Source organism: Talpa occidentalis, unplaced genomic scaffold (assembly GCF_014898055.3).
Source record: "Talpa occidentalis isolate TD23 unplaced genomic scaffold, MPIMG_talOcc4v2.1 talOcc4.4, whole genome shotgun sequence".
Lineage (NCBI taxonomy): Eukaryota > Metazoa > Chordata > Mammalia > Eulipotyphla > Talpidae > Talpa > Talpa occidentalis.
In genome coordinates this window covers 130,989,631-130,999,582 of record NW_023604295.1, presented here as the reverse complement: position 1 = coordinate 130,999,582, position 9,952 = coordinate 130,989,631, and positions in this window count along the sequence as shown.

Below are 9,952 nucleotides of genomic sequence, written 5' to 3'. Positions count from 1 at the left end.
GGGTGGACCCCGCCTCCGGGGTGATGGAAGGGGAGGACCCCCCCTCCCCGCCTTCCACCCCCACCCCGCACCAGTCAGGGTGGATCCGAACTCTGGTGGGGATTCATGCAGCGTGGGCCCTGGAGCAATGTCTACACTAAGGCTGCACCAAATGGACAGGCTTTGGAGTCTAGTCTGTTGCTGTTTTTCACCAGTGGCGGAAGCTTAGCATGTTGTTTTTACTTCTATCCCAGCTTTTTTCATTGATAAATGAGGAGGATCTCTTCTGCAACTAATCTTTTCTGTTTAAAAATGTATTATCATTTTTGATTGCTGAATAATATTCCATTGTGTACATGTGCCACATCTTCTTGATCCAGTCGTCTATGTTTGGGCATTTGGGTTGTTTCCAGGTTTCACCTATTGTAAATAGTGCTGCAATAAACATAGGGGTGCAGGTGGTCTTTTGAATCAATGTTTTTGTGTCCTTTGGGTAGATCCCTAGGAGTAGAATTGCAGGGTCATATGGTAGCTCCATTTTTAGTAGACTGAGGAGCCCCCACACAGCTTTCAACAATGGTTGGACCAGTTTGCACTCCCACCAGCAGTGCAGGAGAGTTCCTTTTTCACCACATCCTCGCCAACATTTGTTGTTGCTTGTTTTTTTGATATGTGCCATTCTTACTGGTGAAAGGTGTGGTTTTGATTTGCATTTCCCTGATGATAAGGGATGTTGAACATTTTGCAGCCGTAGCAGCAACGTGGATGGAGCTAGAAGGAATTATGCTCAGTGAAATAAGCCAGAAGGAAGATGAAAAATTTCAGATGGTTTTACTTATAGCATGAATATAGGAGAACCAAATAAGACATCAGTGTAAAAAATAATAACAGTACAAAACACAACAAAGCAAAAACAGACAATTATAAACCGGAGACACCCAGCAGGGGAGGAGGAGGGAGAGGGATCAGAGGGAGGGAGAGAGGAGCACAGGGGACTGAGGTGATGGTGCACAGGGGCCTTGGGGAAGGAAACTCTATAGGGACTACACCTGAGGGGGTGGGGAGGAAGCAAATATTGTTTAAAAAGGTACAATGATGTAAAAAAATTTAAAAATACTATAAAAAAATAAAAATGTATTACCGTAGGAAAGAATACTGTTGGACTGTCACCACACCATGCATATCAGTGAACTCAGACTGGATAAAAGATGGAAATATATGAACTAGAACTACAAAATCCTTATAAGGAAACATAGGACATAGTCTTCTTGACTTTGGATGTTGCAATAATGTCTTGGATAAGACGCCAGAGTCAAAGTTTGAGATGATAAAAAATTTCTGGTGAGGGAGAGTGGTGACTGCGCAACCGTGTGAAAGCACGTAATGCCACTGAATTCTCTGTAAAAATCAGAATGATCAATTTTGTTGTGTGTATTTTACTGCAATAAAAATTACATGTTTCATGCACAAGAAATAGGTAATAAGCAACACTCGTGTACACCCCACTGGATCCAGAAAGAAATCATTACACACATAACTCTGGGCCTGACTGAATGGGACTCTTCCTCCAAGGATAACCACGCTTATGATTTTGTGTTTACCAGTCCCAAATAATGTATTAGTTATTGTGTGTTTTGGAAATTTATTCAAATGATATTTGGTATGTAATCTGCAAGTGTTCTTACTCAAAATGCTTTTTAGATTTATCCAGAGTAATGCATTTAGCTGTACTTCATTTCCATTGTCTTTTGAATGTATTATGTAAATAGCCATACTTTTTACCCATTTTCCTGGGCTTGGGTGCATCAGCTGTTTTCAATCTCTTTGCTGTTACCAAAATGCCCGCCTAATGTAAGATGGAACATGTGAGCAAACTCTGAGGAAATTCAGAGATGGAGAACAGGTAACTATCGGGAGATAGAGGATGTCCACATGGTGAGTCCTTAGTTTTATTATATGCATTCATGTTTGGAAAAAGGAAAAAAAAAACCCTATTGCTTTTGTAAGATACTATGAGAACTCAAGAATACAAAGCATCATATCCTTGGAATAATGAGTGGTTGGGCATGAACATTTTGTTGTGAAAATACATATATTCCCTGTGGAGTAGGTATATATGTGTATTAATTCCATATTTTGGAACTGTTTGATCTATAAATGAGAATATAAACAAGAATTTATTATTTATCTTGCAGGATTATGAAGATAAGCGGTAAAGAATATGGTGGTTCGTGTGTGTGTGTGTGTGTGTGTGTGTGTGTGTGTGTGTGTTATTTTTTACTGTGCCTCTGCTTTTTTCTAGTGAGCCCCTCTATTGAATTTTCTGTTCGGTAATGTGCCCGCTAGAGGGCAGATAAAGAAAGGAACTAGAAATCTCACATTCTAGTTGGAGACCAGAGCTACTCATTTTCATGCATTGTAAATAATGACTCAAAGGCAGCAAAAGATTAGTAAGACTAGATATCCTAACTGCCCTTGCTTAACTCATTTTTCCCCTTCCTGATCATCATCTTCTTTCACAATTTATCAAATTCATTTCTGAAAATTTCCCTTAAGGCAGAGTAACATTTTCTATTGTGGAAAAGAAAGTCATTTATTTCCCAAATTTTCCTAGTTTCTTGTTTAACTTTCTATAGCGCCTACTAATTTTGGGGTACAGAGGAATAATCCACTAAACCTGGCAGTTCTCACCAGGAATAAACTGAAGGCGTTATCTGTTTTAAACAGACCAACTGCTCAACCTCTGTAACTATGACAGTGCAAAACAAACCCAAAACGTCCCAGAGGAGGAAAGGGTGGGGCAGGGCTGAAGGAGAGCTTCACTGGGCTTCTCTCTTTAAGAAAAAGAGGAAACAACATTCAGAAGGAGGTATTCTGTGGTAGGACTTACTTAAAGTGGGAGGGCAGATGTTTCCGTTGTAGCAAAGAGCAATGGCATTAGATTCCTTCACATGTCACACACTTCCCAACACTCCCCTGGCTGTTAACCTGACTACTGAGCTTGCTCTGTCACGAATGTTCTGCTTTTTTCCAGACCTCACTGGCACTGCTCCTACCCAAGCTGAGATCACATGGCTAAATAGGTCTACATCATGAAGACGCAATGTCACATGTTTCAGATTCCGTTCCCAGCTCCCTGCGGGGCCGAGAGTCTGTGCAGGAATCCTGGCAGAAGCATTGTAGCAAAATCCAGGATTTCTCTAGTTTAGGAATAGGCGACTTCTAACCTGCTATTTTATAACTTCCAAATGAGTTCTAAGAAATCCAAATGATTTGAGAAAGGGAAAAGAAAAAGAAAAAACATCCCCCCCCCCCCAAAGAAAATATGTCTTAAGGAAATAAGATGTCTATAACAGAAACTTAGCTCGGTGATTCTCTGAAGCGATGGTCAAAACAGAACTTTTTTTTAACAGTCGGAGTTCTTATATTTTTCCACCCTGCTCATGCCGTGACTTCACGGGGTGTGGGGTCCATCAGCTCAGGCTTTTTACTGGTCTTTAAAATGTGTGCTACTTTGGGTGCAACGGGTTGGCGCTGCAGTTGACCACAAGAACCTTTCTCTCTGGCTTGGTTTTTTTCCTGAACATTTCATTCACACGTAAGATTGCTTAATATGCCCAGCGGGTGCATTAATTCTCTGGGCAAGAACCTTGTTTATTTACAAGGTCAACGGCCTGCTGGGTAACACGGTGGACTCCTCCAGGATCACATTATAACCTGTTGGGGCATTCTTTTTTCAACAGTGCTCTTCTTTTTGAGGCCAATGTCACCTTTCTTGCAGAGTCACAGGTCTGTGGCTAAAGCAGTAACTCCTTGTTTTCCAAAAGTTCTAGAGGACAGAGAGCAGATGCTTCTTCTCTTTGCTCATTTAGGTGAGCTCCTGGAAGATGAGTTGGACTGGGAAAAAAAAGCTTTCTGAGAAAAGTTTTCATTCCTCTCTGACCTTGCTTACCCTGACACTACCTTTGAGTGGCCTGAAAATAAACACGTGTGAGGCTGAGCTTGTTCAGAGTTCACGGCAACACCCAACACCGCAAGGATCCTCTCTGCTCAGCCAAGAGTGGCGCCATGGGAAAGCAAAGCTCCCATCAGCAATGACCTACAGACAAGCCTGGTTCACAGAGGCTTCCCCCTTAAGTCCCCAGGAGACACAAAAGCTGCCTCCTCGAATTGTCTGTAGGAGAGAGCTCCCCACTCTCTGGGTGATGTCCCACAATTCATCGGCCAGCTCATTCACCTTTTTGATTTTGTCATTTAGCATAAAAAGGTCCTTACCACTCTTCCCATTCAACTCACACCACACCAAGCCACAAACATGTTCAACTCTTGTCTTCTGAACGTCAAGAATCAGAGAAGGCTTCCTGAAGGAAGTGACACCAGGATGTAACTGAACAAAGGAGTAGGAGTCAGCTAGGCCAGGGAAAGACCATGTTCTAGGGAGAGAGCATATGCAAAGGCCCAGAGGAGAGCATGAGCATGATGCATTCTGGGATCTAGAACAGGCTGGGGTGTGGCTGGAACCTGGTGGGGAGGTAACAAAAGATGAGGCTAGGTTGACAAGCAGGGCCCTCCCCATCCCTGTACAGGCCAGCAACAATGGCACCATTGTCCAAAATGTAGATTGTCAAGTCTGATTGATTCCAAATCTGCCTTTTAAGATTCCCAAGGGGTCTGACACACAACAAGGTTGAGGACGCCCTCAAACACATTAAGCAGTTCAGACTTGAAAGCAGTAGGACAGCTCTGGAAGATTAGGCCCCGGCACCACGAGGTATGACTGGTGCTTCTGAAAGTCATTCTAGTTGTCAAGTGGAGAGAGAGTGGGTGAGTTAAGTAGGGACCAAAATAGGAGGCTAGGAGACGAGGTCAATTAAGAGGTGGGTGTGACTGTCCTGGCAAGAGATGGGCGCCACCCTATTGGGTAGAAGGAATAAGGGAGGAACGTGGACAGAGAGAGATGACAGGAGAAAGCTTCAGGAAGATGTGGATGCTGAGGCTGCCTGAGGCAGCCCTGGAAGTTCTCCCAAATCCAAGGCCCACTGACAACTCAGACTTGGCAGGGCTGGGCTGGCAGGAGGGCAGGGCGGGTAAGGCAGTATCAGTGGGTGTGGGAAAGCAAGACTCAAAAATGAGAGTCGCTCTGCCTCTGCACTGGTTACCTAATGCAGAATGTGAGCAAACTTGTTTTAATACACCCTTCACGTGTCCCACTCCCTGGTGCCTTCCAGCCCCTGCACAGCGCTGCTGCTCGCCCATCCCTCGCCCTCCAAACTGACAAGCCCTGTGTGGAGCAGAAAGCCTGCCAAGGGTGCTTAGGGGGGAAATGCAGCAGCCTTAGTACTTAGCAGGGGCAATTTCTGTTAAGTGAAATTTGACAGCATAAATCTTTTCCCCTCCCCATTAAAAAATCTCAACAAAAGAGAATGCATAGGAATTTACATGCAAAATGCATTGTGGAAGTAGAAACCCTGCTTCCAGCCAAGAGCTGAATCCCTCTGTACTTGAAGCTGTGGAGTTCATCCAGCTTTCTACCAGTTGAGCTACTCAACGAGTGGAAGAGTTCAAAGTCAAAAGGAAAAAATCTAGATTTCTTTTTATGCCAAATATGTAGATAATACTGGAGGAGGGTGACTTTCCCAATCACCCATGCTGAGTGGAGGAGTGAGTTTGCTAGGAACACACAATCTAAACACCTACTCTAGGAAGCCCTGGGCAACAGAAGGTGGGATGTGGGCAGGGCTTGCCCTCGCGGGTCAGCTATCCTGGAGCTGTGATTTCTCAGCACTGGGTGCCAGTCTGCTGTGCTAAGGTGTTGGAAGAATGGTCTCTGGGCTCTGAAGCTTTGGTCTTTGGAGACTTTCCATAATCAACAGAGGGGGTGGAGGCTGAGGGGGTGAGGAATGCTCTGGGTCTGGTCAGTCTAACAGATCCATGGCCTCACCTCTCCAATGCTGCCAGGGCCTGTGCCCTCTGTCCATCTGCTCCACGCAAGCAATCGGGGAGACTGGCAGGCTTCTCTTCTGCTTATGATGCTGTGAAAAGAAACCATCACTGGAAATATGGATGAAAAATGAAAGCGAAATCCTAGAGGCCGTGGCTTACCCTCCCCCACTCGGTGACATGACTTAGTGGGCAAACAGGTACAGAGCTGACCTTTGGACAAACCTCGATTGAACTGCTTGGAGATTTTCTCCGTGAGTTCTGAGTTCATGAATTCAACCGATGGCAGATGTGTGGGTTGAATAACTGATTATAAGTTACACATGGACTTTTGAGTGTGGGGTGGGGGACAAGGATCTTGTCTGCTCACTGCTGTGTCCCCACAGCTTCGGACAATGCCTGGCACTTAGCTCATGGTCAACACAAAACTGTGGAGCAATCACCTGCCTAACGGGTGTTTTGTGAGAATTAAAAGAGAATGTCAGCAAAGAACACAGCACAACGTGCTGACCACAGCAAAACCAAAATGCCCACACCTCTCGCTACTTTCAGAGTTGCTAATTTCTAGAACTTCTAGGGGATCTCATGAGCAAAGGTCAGTGATCCAGCTTTATGCATATTTGCTTCCAAAAAGAACAGTCAGTTCCACCAAACATTTTGGTCCTTGATGGATCTGGGTTTGCCAACCTCACAGAGGGAAACCATATTTAATTTCTGAGGAGCCATAAAACCAGAATAAGACTCTGTGATGTGGCATTAGCTTCTTCTGCCAGGACAAAGAATAATCCCGAGACAGGAATCGAAACCATTGATGCTGCAGCTTTGAGGCAAGACTGCTGGCACCAAGAACAGTCCAGTGACGTTTCAGCACATTCACTGCCAGAGACGGACAAGAGGAAACATCCTGGGCGTGAGTTGGAAGCTCAGTGTCAAGGGTCAGACTCTTCTGCCCATGTATGTGACACTGAAGGAGTTATTACGTGCTTCAGTTTCCTCATTTGCAGACTAGGGATGATGATAGATTTGACTTAAAGGGTTGTAAACATAAAATGGGTCATCTCTGTAAAATGCTAGGCCCAGCATGTGGCAACACTCACTACAGTTCAGTTATTAGTATTATTCCAAGTCATCTAAAAATAGAGAATAGAGCAAAATATTTAACTAGCAAATGCCAAATACACTTGAAAACAAACTGCTTTTCTGAATTTAGATCTAGGATGAGGGTGTGTCACAGCTGGAGCCTGCAGGGAGGGTTCCGAGCTTAGAGGGCTCAGGATTACCCTGTGACTCAGTGACTCCACATCTGGGTAGATCCCCCAAGGAACTTGAAAGCAGGCACTGAAAGCTATGTGTAAACCAGTGTTCTTAGAGATATGATTCTCAATAATTAAGAGGTGAGAACAACCGAAATGCCCATCAACAAATGAATGGATAAACAAATGGGCTATGATCATACAATAAAATTATTACTCATTCAAGAGAATGAATAGTATTATCCAAGGAGGAAGGACATTCTGACTCATCATATGACATGGGTAAGCTTGTGGGGATAATGCTAAGTGAGATAAGCCAGGCACAAAAAGACAAATACTGTATGATTCACTTATATGAGGCTCCCAGAGTGGCCAAATTCATAGAGGCAGGAAGTAGAAGAGGGGCTGCCAGGGGCAGTGGTACAATGCAGGCAGTTTAATGCAGGCAGTTTCTGGTGTTTAATGCAGGCAGTTTCTGTTGTGCAAGATGAGCAGCTGGTGGCAATGCTGACTGACTTAACGCCACTGAACCTCTACACTGATTAACATGGCAAACTTTACTATAACAACTTTTAAAAAAGGTAAAAAGAAAACAGTGCTTCTATCAATCTCATTGAAAGAGCAGTGTTGTTCGGGATTTCAAGTATGTGTTCAAATGAGATTTATTTAAGGGACAACTACTAGTTGTTAAGTCCTGTGTTCCTGATAAGGGAGGGAACATGAGGGTCAGGCCTGTGTTTCAGATTCCAACTCTTGTTAGGGAAGAAGAGGGGAAAAAAAGATAAGAGGAAGAAAAAGACAAGGCTCTTCAAATACAAAGGCGAATGGATTAGGAGCCTTACCGGAGATAATGTGCTCAGGGTTATGCTTTAGAGGAAGAACACAAAATCACCACGTCAAACAGAATTTCAGGGCAGAGGGAGGTGGAAGGACTTAAATACAGCAGACTAGCTAAGAAACTGGGGGTTGATTAATTATGAAAAAGAACATCTTTAAAATGATGGCTTAAAGGAGTAATAGAGGAAAAGAAAAAAGTTGGCTGCTATAAATGAGCTATCTTCTAAAATAGCTGCACTCGAAAAGAATATCCAAAACACAACAGAATTAAATCCACCACAGAACCACTAACTACAGCCAATGTAGCTTTCCAGAAAAGAATTGGAGTTTTCAAGAATATGGACATCATCCACGCTGATTTTCTTCTCACACAGTAGGACAGAGGCCAGAGGCCCAGGCTCAGCACCTGTGAAGTCACAACGAGTCCCTGGAGCACGGAGACGGTGAGGGCTGGCGGCTGAGGCCATTCCAGCTCTTCACCAGGGCACAGCAAAAGCCGCCCCCTGGCATGAAAAGAAAGGCTTCACCCACTTGAAATGCAGAAATATTTATTTTGGTTTCCTTCATTGTTTTTGGAAATTGTTTTGGTTTATAAAACATAGAAAGAGCCAACACTTAAAGCAAACACTCAAAACCCCATGTGACAAAATTATTGACTTTTTGTGCAATTAAGAACCAACATATGAAGTTCGGCTACCAGATAGTGTTATGACAGTGACAATTCCTTAGTGCAAACCCAGTTGTGCTTGTAGAATACAGGTACTCTCACACATCCAAAAACAACTGCTTTCAATGTAGAAATGACAACTTAATTCAGTCATGTGTGGCAAAGATTTGTAGTAAAGTGAAATGCTGCTAATTTCCCAAATTAACTTAAAAAAAAAAAAAATCCCTCGAGTTTATCCCAGATAATGAGTTCTCCAGATTTCTATCCTGTACCCTAGAATTTTGGCTTATCAAATACATTTCACAGAAATCCGGCAGCTTTATGGTAGGAGAGCTTATGTTTATTACTGTCCATTGCCGTTAAGTATCCAAGTATATCTACTCTCTCACTGTTTTTCAAAGACATGCCTTGCCTGAGAGTTTGTTCTGGGGGGAAAAGCCAGTTAATCACAACAGGATCTTTTGGTATGAAAACCACATTAAAAATCCATTGGCCGTTACCAACAGGGACGGGTGGCACAGCGAAGAGAAAGTGGAACACAACTTAGGCATCACCATTGAGCATGGTGGATCCAGGCAATTATTTCCCTCTTGAAATGCTTGTCTTCACTGTAGAGTCTAAGGCAGATTTTTAAACAACCCCCTAGGTAGGAATGGAGGGAGGGAATCTGGTCTGAGGAGGGTCCGAGGGCACTCTTGGTGTGAGCCAGGACGCATTCGCGTGGAGAACAGCCATTGGCCTGAGACTCCTCTGAGCCAGGTCTTTCTTCCTTCGCGTCACAGGGCGCCTTATGCGCCACAGCGAAGAACATGCGCTTCAGAACCCTTGACTGAAAGCACTGTGAGTGCGTGTGAGAAGGGGCAGGGGAGGTGGCAGGGATTAATAAAAAAACCTCTGGTCCTCTGGTGATATTCTCCAGCTGGGGCAGCTGTTCTTGCTTTTAGGGGACATTTTCCCTCCAGTGCATTGTACTCTTGAGAGCAGCAGACAACTGCAGACTTTGCAGCAAGTAGCAGACACATCAGAAATAGCTAAGTCCTAACCCTTTGGTTAGAAGGACAGGGAGACACAAGTTTCAACACCAGCCTTTTAAACTGAAGAAGTCTCAAATAACTTAGCACATTTATAGTTTCCCCTTGACAAATTTTAAGGCTCATTTTGGAAGTTGTCTATCACCAGGTACATGGTCTGCAGTGCGAGGTGACTGTAAGGCAGTGTTCCGTTTCCCTCTAATTCCTACGACAACAACCCCGAATGGACAAGTCAGACATGGGCG